We start from the raw sequence: 12886 nt of genomic DNA on the forward strand, positions 1-12886 counted from the left end.
AGCAGGCAGTCGCGGTCAGAGGGAGCCTCGGGATTCCCTCTGCAGGCGTCGCTGTGGGGGCTCAGGGGGGGTCAACACTGGCTACTCACGGTCTCGTAGTCGCCGGGGAGTCCTCCCTGTGGTGTTTGTTCTCCACAAGTTGAGCCGGGGGCGTCGGGTGCAGAGTGCAAAGTCTCACGCTTCCGGCGGGAAACGTGTGTTGTTTCAAAGTTGCTTCTTTGTTGCAAAGTTGCAGTCTTTGTGGAACAGAGCCGCTGCCCTCCGAAGTTCTTGGTCCTTCTAGATGCAGGGTAGTCCTCTGAGGCTTCAGAGGTCGCTGGACCCTGTGGAACGCGTCGCTGTGTCTTTAGAAGTGGGGAGACAGGCCGGTAGAGCTGGGGCCAAAGCAGTTGGTGTATCCGTCTTCTCAGCAGGTTTTCAGCTCAGCAATCCTTCTTCGTCTTAGGTTGCAGGAATCTAGTTTCCTAGGTTCTGGGGAGCCCTTAAATACGAAATTTAAGGGTGTGTTTAGGTCTGAGAGGGCAGTAGCCAATGGCTACTGTCCTTGAGGGTGGCTACACCCTCTTTGTGCCTCCTCCCTGAGGGGAGGGGGGCACATCCCTATTCCTATTGGGGGAATCCTCCTTCTACAAGATGGAGGATTTCTAAAAGTAAGAGTCACCTCAGCTCAGTACACCTTAGGGGCTGTCCTGACTGGGGGGTGACTCCTCCTTGTTTTTCTCATTATCTCCCTGGACTTGCCGCCAAAAGTGGGGGCTGTGTCCAGGGGGCGGGCATCTCCACTAGCTGGAGTGCCCCTGTGCATTGTAACACGAAGCCTGAGCCTTTGAGGCTCACTGCTAAGTGTTACAGTTCCTGCAGGGGGAGGTGTGAAGCATCTCCACCCAGAGCAGGCTTTTGTTTCTGTCCCCAGAGAGCACAAAGGCCCTCACCACATGGGGTCAGAAACTCGTCTCTCAGCAGCAGGCAGGCACAGACCAGTCAGTCCTGCACTGAACAATTGGGTAAAATACAGGGGGCATCTCTAAGATGCCCTCTGTGTGCATTTTTTTATAAATCCAACACTGGCATCAGTGTGGGTTTATTATTCTGAGAAGTTTGATACCAAACTTCCCAGTATTCAGTGTCGCCATTATGGAGCTGTGGAGTTCGTTTTTGACAAACCCCCAGACCATATACTTAATATGGCCACACTGTACTTACAATGTCTAAGAATAGACTTAGACACTGTAGGGGCATATTGCTCATGCAGCTATGCCCTCACCTGTGGTATAGTGCACCCTGCCTTAGGGCTGTAAGGCCTGCTCGAGGGGTGACTTACCTATGCCACAGGCAGTATTTTGTGGGCATGGCATCCTGAGGGGGATGCCATGTCAACTTTGTCTTTTTCTCTCCACCAACACACACAATCTGCAGTGGCAGTGTGCATGTGTTAGGTGAGGGGTCCCTAAGGGTGGCACAACACATGCTGCAGCCCTTAGAGACCTTCCCTGGTCACAGGGCCCTTGGTACCACTGGTACCTTTTACAAGGGTCTTATCTGTGTGCCAGGGGTGTGCCAATTGTGGGAACAATGATACATTTTAGGTAAAAGAACACTGGTGCTGGGGCCTGGTTAGCAGGGTCCCAGCACACTTCTCAGTCAAGTCAGCATCAGTATCAGGCAAAAAGTGGGGGGTAAATGCAACAGGGAGCCATTTCCTTCCACAAGCCTCCACCAGCCCACAGGCCAGGAGACTCAGCCAAAGCTGGGAGAGTCTTCCTAGGCTGTCAGGCGAGGAAGAGTAGAGGAAATAGGCTGTTTTTTTGCAGGGCCTACTCTGCCTTACATCCTTCTGTTCAGGTCATTCCCTCTGGGGAACTGACCCACTTCCACAGTGATAGGACCTAGTCTAAATTACCTCTTGTCTGTGTCTTTAATGTCTCCACCCATTCTCTCTATTTTGGGGTTAGAGGTATTCACCTCTGCTAATCTTATCTTAGCCAGGGTCACCCCTAGCTTACCCAAAGAGGTTACCCAGAGCTGGAGTAACCCCACCATGACCAACAGGGTCAGGGGGCCTAACTTGCTATTTGGCATGGGGGTCAGACCACCATGCCAAGGATAGTGCAGCCATAAAGGCTAACACCCAGCAGAGGCCACTGACAGCTGTCAGTGCCCAGAACCACACCTTTAGCTCTTCGCCTACAAGGGAAGGGGCTAAGTTGAAGGCTTCTTTGGGTTCAGGGTGCCTGTCTGCTGTATTAGAGTGGGGGGTTACCACATCTTGTAGTAAACACCCTTCTTCCACTCTTTCTTCTGTTAGCTGAGGAGCCACCCACTCAGGCTTAACAGTTGCCTGACTAGCCAGGACTTCTTGTGGGTCAGGTTGGATGTTACCAGTGCCACTTGTGGAGTTCTCCCCTACTGGAGCAGAATCTCCTTGGCTTGCTGGAACCTTGGCTAAATGTTGTCCACCCTTCCTACACTGTTTTCTTTTCTTTTTCTTCTGGGGCCTACTTGCAGTTACTGCAGAGGCAGCACCTCCAGAATCCTTGGGAGAGGACTGGCACTGGACCAGTTCCTCTCTTGGACTCTAACTAACCTCAGGGTAGTCATTTCCAAGGAGACAATCAAGGGGGAGGTCTGTACTGACTACCACCCTTCTCCAGCTAAAGGTCCCACCCACGTCTATGGGCACAAAAGCCACAGGCCTATCAGTGACCCTGTCTGGGCTAACTCTTACTCTGGCAGTCTCACCTGGGATGTACTGGTTTGAGAACACCAGCCTGTCATGCACAATAGTGTGACTGGCACAAGTGTCTCTCAGGGCAGTGGCTGGGATTCCATTCACCAGTAGGTGGTGGAAGTGTCTACTTTCCTCTGGAATCTCCAACTCACCTGTTGGGCCCTTCTTCCAGTTGAAGGCTATGAAGACCTCCTCATCTAAGGAGTCATCCCCAATGGCTACACTGGTCACCCCTAGGATTTGGCTAGGGTGTTTGTTTTTGGGACAAGAAGTGTCCTTGGTGTGGTGCCATGTCTGTCTACAGTTTTGGCACCATGCCTTAGTGGCATCCCAGTTCTTACCCTGGTACCCACCTTTGTTTTGGGTTGTGTCTCGGGCCCACCCACCTGGTCTGGTTTTTGGGGGCCTACAGAGGACTGTTTTTCTTTATTTCTAGTGTCACCCACTTTCTCCTGGGGAGGCTTTGTAACCCCTTTCTTTTGGTCGCCCCCAGTGGAAGTTTTGGTTACCCTAGTCTTGACCCAGTGGTCTGCCTTCTTTCCTAATTCTTGGGGAGAAATTGGACCTAGGTCTACCAGATACTGATGCAACTTTTCATTGAAGCAGTTACTTAAAATGTGTTCTTTCATAAACAAATTATAAAGCCCAACATAGTCATGCACTTCATTTCCAGTTACCCAACCATCCATTGTTTTCACTGAGTAGTCGACAAAATCAACCCAGGTCTGGCTCGAGGATTTTTGAGCCCCCCTGAACCTAATTCTATACTCCTCGGTGGAGAATCCAAAGCCCTCAATCAGGGTAGCCTTCATGAGGTCATAGGATTCTGCATCTTTTCCAGAGAGTGTGAGGAGTCTATCCCTACACTTTCCAGTGAACATTTCCCAAAGGAGAGCACCCCAGTGAGATCTGTTTGCTTTTCTGGTTGCACAAGCCCTCTCAAAAGCTGTGAACCATTTGGTGATGTCATCACCATCTTCATATTTAGTTACAATCCCTTTTGGGATTTTCAACATGTCAGGAGAATCTCTGACCCTATTTATGTTGCTGCCACCATTGATGGGACCAAAACCCATCTCTTGTCTTTCCCTTTCTATGGCTAGGAGCTGTCTCTCTAAAGCCAATCTTTTGACCATCCTGGCTAACAGGATGTCATCTTCACTGAGGCCGCCCTCAATGCTTCCAGAGTTGCTGGACTCCCCTGTGAGAGAAGCAGTATCTCTGACTATCACATTTGGAGTCAGGGTTTGAGGGACCCTGTTCTCCCTAAGTAGGACTGGAGGTGGGAATTCATCCACATCATTAGCTTCCACCTCTGGGAGGTTATCCTCAGAGGGGTTGTTCTTTGCAAACTCTGCCAAAAGCTCCTGGAGCTGTACTTTGGTAGGGTTTGAACCAGTTTTAATCTTTTTGGTTTTGCAGAGAGACCTTAACTCTGACATCCTAAGATGCAGGTAAGGGGTGACGTTGAGTTCCATCACACTCTCTTCTGCATTAGACATTATGGCAGTCATTCTGACCCTGGCGGTTGAAAACCGCCAGGGCAGAGTGCCGCGGAAGCACCGCCAACAGGCTGGCGGTGCTTCATGGGCAATTCTGACCGCGGCGGTAAAGCCGCGGTCAGAAAAGGGCAACCAGCGGTTTCCCGCAGATTTACCCCTGCCCCAAAGAATCCTCCATGGCGGCGCTGTTCGCAGCACCGCCATGGGGATTCCCACCCCCTTGCCGTCATCCTGGTCCTGGCGGTAAAAACTGCCAGGAACAGGATGGCGGGAATGGGTGTCGTGGGGCCCCTGGGGGCCCCTGCACTGCCCATGCCTGTGGCTGTACACACACAGGCAATAAATGAGGAACACACACTCAGAGACAATTCCAGGCCAATAGGTTTTTGTATAGAAAAATATATTTTCTTAGTTTATTTTTAAGAACCACAGGTTCAAGATTTACAAGTAATACTTCAAATGAAAGGTATTTCACTTAGGAACTTTAGGAACTTTGAATTAGAAAAATAGCATATACAGTTTTCACACAAATGACATATAGCTATTTTAAAACTAGACAGTGCAATTTTCAACAGTTCCTGGGGGAGGTAAGTGTTTGTTAGTTTTTGCAGGTAAGTAAACCACCTACGGGGTTCAAGTTTGGGTCCAAGGTAGCCCACCGTTGGGGGTTCAGAGCAACCCCAAAGTTACCACACCAGCAGCTCAGGGCCGGTCAGGTGCAGAGGTCAAAGTGGTGCCCAAAACACATAGGCTTCAATGGAGAAGGGGGTGCCCTGGTTCCAGTCTGCCAGCAGGTAAGTACCTGAGTCTTCGGAGGGCAGACTAGGGGGGTTTTGTAGGGCACCAGGGGGGACACAAGTCAGCACAGAAAGTACACCCTCAGCAGCACGGGGGCGGCTGGGTGCAGTGTGCAAACAGGCGTCGGGTTCGCAATAGGTTTCAATGGGAGACCAAGGGGTCTCTTCAGCGATGCAGGCAGGCAAGGGGGGGGGGGCCCTCAGGGTAGCCACCACCTGGGCAAGGGAGAGGTCCACCTGGGGGTCGCTCCTGCACTGGAGGTCGGATCCTTCAGGTCCTGGGGGCTGCGGAGGCAGTGTCTTTACCAGGCATCGGGTCTTTGAAGCAGGCAGTCGCGGTCAGGGGGAGCCTCGGGATTCCCTCTGCAGGTGTCGCTGTGGGGGCTCAGGGGGGTCAACACTGGCTACTCACGGTCTCGTAGTCGCCGGGGAGTCCTCCCTGTGGTGTTTGTTCTCCACAAGTCGAGCCGGGGGCGTCGGGTGCAGAGTGCAAAGTCTCACGCTTCCGGCGGGAAATGTGTGTTGTTTCAAAGTTGCTTCTTTGTTGCAAAGTTGCAGTCTTTCTTGGAGTTCTTGGTCCTTCTAGATGCAGGGTAGTCCTCTGAGGCTTCAGAGGTCGCTGGACCCTGTGGAATGCGTCGCTGGTACAGTGCCTTTAGAAGTGGGGAGACAGGCCGGTAGACCTGGGGCCAAAGCAGTTGGTGTCTCCGTCTTCTCTGCAGGTTTTCAGCTCAGCAGTCCTTCTTCGTCTTAGGTTGCAGGAATCTAGTTTCCTAGGTTCTGGGGAGCCCTTAAATACTAACTTTAAGGGTGTGTTTAGGTCTGGGAGGGCAGTAGCCAATGGCTACTGTCCTTGAGGGTGGCTGCACCCTCTTTGTGCCTCCTCCCTGAGGGGAGGGGGGCACATCCCTATTCCTATTGGGGGAATCCTCCTTCTACAAGATGGTGGATTTCTAAAAGTAAGAGTCACCTCAGCTCAGTACACCTTAGGGGCTGTCCTGACTGGTGGGTGACTCCTCCTTGTTTTTCTCACTATCTCCCTGGACTTGCCACCAAAAGTGGGGGCTGTGTCCAGGGGGCGGGCATCTCCACTAGCTGGAGTGCCCTGTGGCATTGTAACACGAAGCCTGAGCCTTTGAGGCTCACTGCTAGGTGTTACAGTTCCTGCAGGGGGGAGGTGTGAAGCATCTCCACCCAGAGCAGGCTTTTGTTTCTGTCCCCAGAGAGCACAAAGGCCCTCACCACATGGGGTCAGAAACTCGTCTCTCAGCAGCAGGCTGGCACAGACCAGTCAGTCCTGCACTGAACAATTGGGTAAAATACAGGGGGCATCTCTAAGATGCCCTCTGTGTGCATTTTTTCATAAATCCAACACTGGCATCAGTGTGGGTTTATTATTCTGAGAAGTTTGATACCAAACTTCCCAGTATTCAGTGTAGCCATTATGGAGCTGTGGAGTTCGTTTTTGACAAACTCCCAGACCATATACTTAATATGGCCACACTGTACTTACAATGTCTAAGAATAGACTTAGACACTGTAGGGGCATATTGCTCATGCAGCTATGCCCTCACCTGTGGTATAGTGCACCCTGCCTTAGGGCTGTAAGGCCAGCTCGAGGGGTGACTTACATATGCCACAGGCAGTATTTTGTGGGCATGGCATCCTGAGGGGGATGCCATGTCGACTTTGTCTTTTTCTCCCCACCAACACACACAATCTGCAGTGGCAGTGTGCATGTGTTAGGTGAGGGGTCCCTAAGGGTGGCACAACACATGCTGCAGCCCTTAGAGACCTTCCCTGGTCACAGGGCCCTTGGTACCACTGGTACCTTTTACAAGGGTCTTATCTGTGTGCCAGGGGTGTACCAATTGTGGAAACAATGGTACATTTTAGGTAAAAGAACACTGGTGCTGGGGCCTGGTTGGCAGGGTCCCAGCACACTTCTCAGTCAAGTCAGCATCAGTATCAGGCAAAAAGTGGGGGGTAAATGCAACAGGGAGCCATTTCCTTACACAAGCCTCCCCCAGCCCACAGGCCAGGAGACTCAGCCAAAGCTGGGAGAGACTTCCTAGTCTGTCAGGCGAGGAAGAGTAGAGGAAATAGGCTGTTTTTTTGCAGGGCCTACTCTGCCTTACATCCTTCTGTTCAGGTCATTCCCTCTGGGGAACTGACCCACTTCCACAGTGATAGGACCTAGTCTAAATTGCCTCTTGTCTGTGTCTTTAATGTCTCCACCCATTCTCTCTATTTTGGGGTTAGAGGTATTCACCTCTGCTAATCTTATCTTAGCCAGGGTCACCCCTAGCTTACCCAAAGAGGTTACCCAGAGCTGGAGTAACCCCACCATGAACAACAGGGTCAGGGGGCCTAACTTGCTATTTGGCATAGGGGTCAGACCACCATGCCAAGGATAGTGCAGCCATAAAGGCTAACACCCAGCAGAGGCCACTGACAGCTGTCAGTGCCCAGAACCACACCTTTAGCTCTTCGCCTACAAGGGAAGGGGCTAAGTTACAGGCTTCTTTGGGTTCAGGGTGCCTGTCTGCTGTATTAGAGTGGGGGGTTACCACATCTTGTAGTAAACACCCTTCTTCCACTCTTTCTTCTGTTAGCTGAGGAGCCACCCACTCAGGCTTAACAGTTGCCTGACTAGCCAGGACTTCTTGTGGGTCAGGTTGGACGTTACCAGTGCCACTTGTGGAGTTCTCCCCTACTGGAGCAGAATCTCCTTGGCTTGCTGGAACCTTGGCTAAAGGTTGTCCACCCTTCCTACACTGTTTTCTTTTCTTTTTCTTCTGGGGCCTACTTGCAGTTACTGCAGAGGCAGCACCTCCAGAATCCTTGGGAGAGGACTGGCACTGGACCAGTTCCTCTCTTGGGCTCTAACTAACCTCTGGGTAGTCATTTCCAAGGAGACAATCAAGGGGGAGGTCTGTACTGACTACCACCCTTCTCCAGCTAAAAGTCCCACCCACTTCTATGGGCACAAAAGCCACAGGCCTATCAGTGACCCTGTCTGGGCTAACTCTTACTCTGGCAGTCTCACCTGGGATGTACTGGTTTGAGAACACCAGCCTGTCATGCACAATAGTGTGACTGGCACAAGTGTCTCTCAGGGCAGTGGCTGGGATTCCATTCACCAGTGGGTGGTGGAAGTGTCTACTTCCCTCTGGAATCTCCAACTCACCTGTTGGGCCCTTCTTCCAGTTGATGGCTATGAAGACCTCCTCATCTGAGGAGTCATCCCCAATGGCTACACTGGTCACCCCTGGGATTTTGCTAGGGTGTTTGTTTTTGGGACAAGAAGTGTCCTTGGTGTGGTGCCCTGTCTGTCTACAGTTCTGGCACCATGCCTTAGTGGCATCCCAGTTCTTACCCTGGTACCCACCTTTGTTTTGGGTTGTGTCTCAGGGCCCACCCACCTGGTCTGGTTTTTGGGGGCCTACAGAGGACTCTTTTTCTTTATTGCTAGTGTCACCCACTTTCTCCTGGGGAGGCTGTGTAACCCCTTTCTTTTGGTCACCCCCAGTGGAAGTTTTGGTTACCCTAGTCTTGACCCAGTGGTCTGCCTTCTTTCCTAATTCTTGGGGAGAAATTGAACCTAGGTCTACCAGATACTGATGCAACTTTTCATTGAAGCTGTTACTTAAAATGTCTTCTTTCATAAACAAGTTATAAAGCCCAACATAGTCATGCACTTCATTTCCAGTTACCCAACCATCCAGTGTTTTCACTGAGTAGTCGACAAAATCAATCCAGGTCTGGCTCGAGGATTTTTGAGCCCCCCTGAACCTAATACTATACTCCTCAGTGGAGAATCCAAAGCCCTCAATCAGGGTAGCCTTCATGAGGTCATAGGATTCTGCATATTTTCCAGAGAGTGTGAGGAGTCTATCCCTACACTTTCCAGTGAACATTTCCCAAAGGAGAGCACCCCAGTGAGATCTGTTTACTTTTCTGGTTGCACAAGCCCTCTCAAAAGCTGTGAACCATTTAGTGATGTCATCACCATCTTCATATTTAGTTACAATCCCTTTTGGGATTTTCAACATGTCAGGAGAATCTCTGACCCTATTTATGTTGCTGCCACCATTGATGGGACCAAAACCCATCTCTTGTCTTTCCCTTTCTATGGCTAGGAGCTGTCTCTCTAAAGCCAATCTTTTGACCATCCTGGCTAACAGGAGGTCATCTTCACTGAGGCTGCCCTCAATGCTTCCAGAGTTGAACTTAATTCAAACTTTTACAAAACTTTTAAACTCTAAAAGAAATGCTAACAGGGACTAACACAAGGCCCTAGCAGGACTTTTAAAAATTTAGAAAAATAGCTAAAATTTCAAAAATCAGTTTCTAATGACAATTTTGGGAATTTAGTCGTGTGATCAGGTATTGGCTGAGTAGTCCAGCAAATGCAAAGTCTTGTACCCCACCGCTGATCCACCAATGTAGGAAGTTGGCTCTGTATGTACTATTTCAAAGTAAGAAATAGCATGCACAGAGTCCAAGGGTTCCCCTTAGAGGTAAGATAGTGGCAAAAAGAGATAATTCTAATGCTCTATTTTGTGGTAGTGTGGTCGAGCAGTAGGCTTATCAGAATAGTAGTGTTAAGCATTTGTTGTACACACACAGGCAATAAATGAGGAACACACACTCAGAGACAATTCCAGGCCAATAGGTTTTTGTATAGAAAAATATATTTTCTTAGTTTATTTTTAAGAATCACAGGTTCAAGATTTACAAGTAATACTTCAAATGAAAGGTATTTCACTTAGGAACTTTAGGAACTTTGAATTAGAAAAATAGCATATACAGTTTTCACACAAATGACATAGGGGGTCATTCCAACCCTGGTGGTCGGTGTTAAAGCGGCGGCCAACCCGCCAACAGGCAGTCGGTAAAAAAAATTGAATTCTGACCCTGGCGGAAACCGCCAACAGAGACCGCCACTTTAACACTCCGACCGCCACGGCGGGACAAACAAACAGCGCGGCGGTGACCGCCAACAGACAGGCGGGAGACAATGTACCGCCCACCCTATCACAACCCACCAATCCGCCACCTTTTCCGGGGCGGTAGCCCCGCCGAGAAAAACACGACGGAAACAGACATTACAAACGGAAAACGCTCACCTCCATACACCCCACGAGGAATCTGGACAGCATGGAACCCGAACTACACATCCTACCAGCTATTGTCTTCCTGCTCCTCTACCAGGAGCACGAACGCCGGCGCAGAAGACAACGGTGAGTATTGCACCTACGACACAGGGGAGGGAGAAGGCAAAAAATTACGGGGGCACACATACGCGACACACCCACCCTCACACTCACCCACAACTACATACACATCAATGCAGAGCAACAACTCAGAGTGACACCCCCAAACCCCCCGGAAGAATGCAAAGACAAAATAAAATGACCATGAAATTTGAAGTATATTGTACGGCTAAGTTAAAAAATATATCAAACATCTATAACTATATATACATATGTAAATTGTCCTGTCCAAATTGGGTATCAGCCATTGTTCGTGGGCCAATGGGCCTAAACACATGGGCCAAGCCCACACAGGATACCCGACTCCAATGGAGAGAACACTGCAGGGGCATCAGATAGGAAAACTACAGGCACCTCAGGGGGAAGGGAAGGGGGGGCACCTCAGCCAGATGAGTCCACGACGCCAGATCCACGAGGGGCCTCCATTGCCACTGTTCAATCCTGGGGAGTGCAAAGCCACAGTCTCACAAGTCTCTACAGTGGGTGGATTGCCCACTGTGCCATCCTGGGGAGTGCAAAGCCACAGTCTCACGAGTCTCTACAGTGGGTGGATTGCCCACTGTGCCATCCTGGGGAGTGCAAAGCCACAGTCTCACAAGTCTCTACAGTGGGTGGATTGCCCACTGTGCCATCCTGGGGAGTACAAAGCCACAGTCTCACGAGTCTCTACAGTGGGTGGATTGCCCACTGTGCCATCCTGGGGAGTGCAAAGCCACAGTCTCACAAGTCTCTACAGTGGGTGGATTGCCCACTGTGCCATCCTGGGGAGTGCAAAGCCACAGTCTCACAAGTGGATTACAGACTCCACTGGTTCTGGAGGAGGCATGGTGCCCAGAGTGCTTCGTGCAGCCCTGCCCGACACAGATGCGGGCCTGCCCCTTCTGCCAATGGGCCAGCGGTGCTTGAGACGGCGGTGCCCAGCGGAGCGGTGCTTGAGATGAAGGGCCCAGCGGAGCGGTGCTTGAGTTGAAGGGCCCAGCGGAGCGGTGCAGAGACGGCGGTGCCCAGCGGAGCGGTGCTTGAGATGGCGGTGCCCAGCGGAGCGGTGCTTGTGTTGAAGGGCCCAGCGGAGCGGTGCAGAGACGGCAGTGCCCAGCGGAGCGGTGCTTGAGATGAAGGGCCCAGCGGAGCGGTGCTTGAGATGAAGGGCCCAGCAGAGCGGTGCTTGAGTTGAAGAGCCCAGCGGAGCGGTGCAGAGACGGAGGTGCCCAGCGGAGCGGTGCTTGAGATGAAGGGCCCAGCGGAGCGGTGCTTGAGTTGAAGGGCCCAGCGGAGCGGTGCAGAGACGGCGGTGCCCAGCGGAGCGGTGCTTGAGATGAAGGGCCCAGCGGAGCAGTGCTTGAGATGAAGGGCCCAGCGGAGCGGTGCTTGAGATGAAGGGCCCAGCGGAGCGGTGCAGAGACGGCGGTGCCCAGCGGAGCGGTGCTTGAGATGAAGGGCCCAGCGGAGCGGTGCTTGAGATGAAGGGCCCAGCGGAGCGGTGCTTGAGATGAAGGGCCCAGCGGAGCAGTGCTTGAGATGAAGGGCCCAGCGGAGCGGTGCAGAGACGGCGGTGCACAGCGGAGCGGTGCTTGAGTTGAAGGTCCCAGCAGAGCGGTGCTTGAGTTGAAGGGCCCAGCGGAGCGGTGCAGAGACGGCGGTGCCCAGCGGAGCAGTGCTTGAGATGAAGGGCCCTGTTCAGCGGTTCTTGAGACGGCGGTGCCCTGTTCAGCGGTTCTTGAGACGGCGGTGCCCTGTTCAGCGGTTCTTGACTTGAAGGGCCCTGTTCAGCGGTTCTTGACTTGAAGGGCCCTGTTCAGCGGTGCTTGGCTTGAAGGGCCCTGTTCAGCGGTTCTTGAGACGGCGGTGCCCTGTTCAGCGGTTCTTGACTTGAAGGGCCCTGTTCAGCAGTTCTTGACTTGAAGGGCCCTGTTCAGCGGTTCTTGAGACGGCGGTGCCCTGTTCAGCGGTTCTTGAGACGGAGGTTCCCTGTTCAGCGGTTCTTGAGACGGCGGTGCCCTGTTCAGCGGTTCTTGAGACGGCGGTGCCCTGTTCAGCGGTTCTTGAGACGGCGGTGCCCTGTTCAGCGGTTCTTGACTTGAAGGGCCCTGTTCAGCGGTTCTTGACTTGAAGGGCCCTGTTCAGCGGTGCTTGGCTTGAAGGGCCCTGTTCAGCGGTTCTTGAGACGGCGGTGCCCTGTTCAGCGGTTCTTGACTTGAAGGGCCCTGTTCAGCAGTTCTTGACTTGAAGGGCCCTGTTCAGCGGTTCTTGAGACGGCGGTGCCCTGTTCAGCGGTTCTTGAGACGGAGGTTCCCTGTTCAGCGGTTCTTGAGACGGCGGTGCCCTGTTCAGCGGTTCTTGAGACGGCGGTGCCCTGTTCAGCGGTTCTTGACTTGAAGGGCCCTGTTCAGCGGTTCTTGACTTGAAGGGCCCTGTTCAGCAGTGCTTGGCTTGAAGGGCCCTGTTCAGCGGTTCTTGAGATGGCGGTGCCCTGTTCAGCGGTTCTTGACTTGAAGGGCCCTGTTCAGCGGTTCTTGACTTGAAGGGCCCTGTTCAGCGGTTCTTGAGACGGCGGTGCCCTGTTCAGCGGTTCTTGAGACG

Source organism: Pleurodeles waltl, chromosome 5, assembly GCF_031143425.1.
Source record: "Pleurodeles waltl isolate 20211129_DDA chromosome 5, aPleWal1.hap1.20221129, whole genome shotgun sequence".
Taxonomy (NCBI): Eukaryota; Metazoa; Chordata; class Amphibia; order Caudata; family Salamandridae; genus Pleurodeles; species Pleurodeles waltl.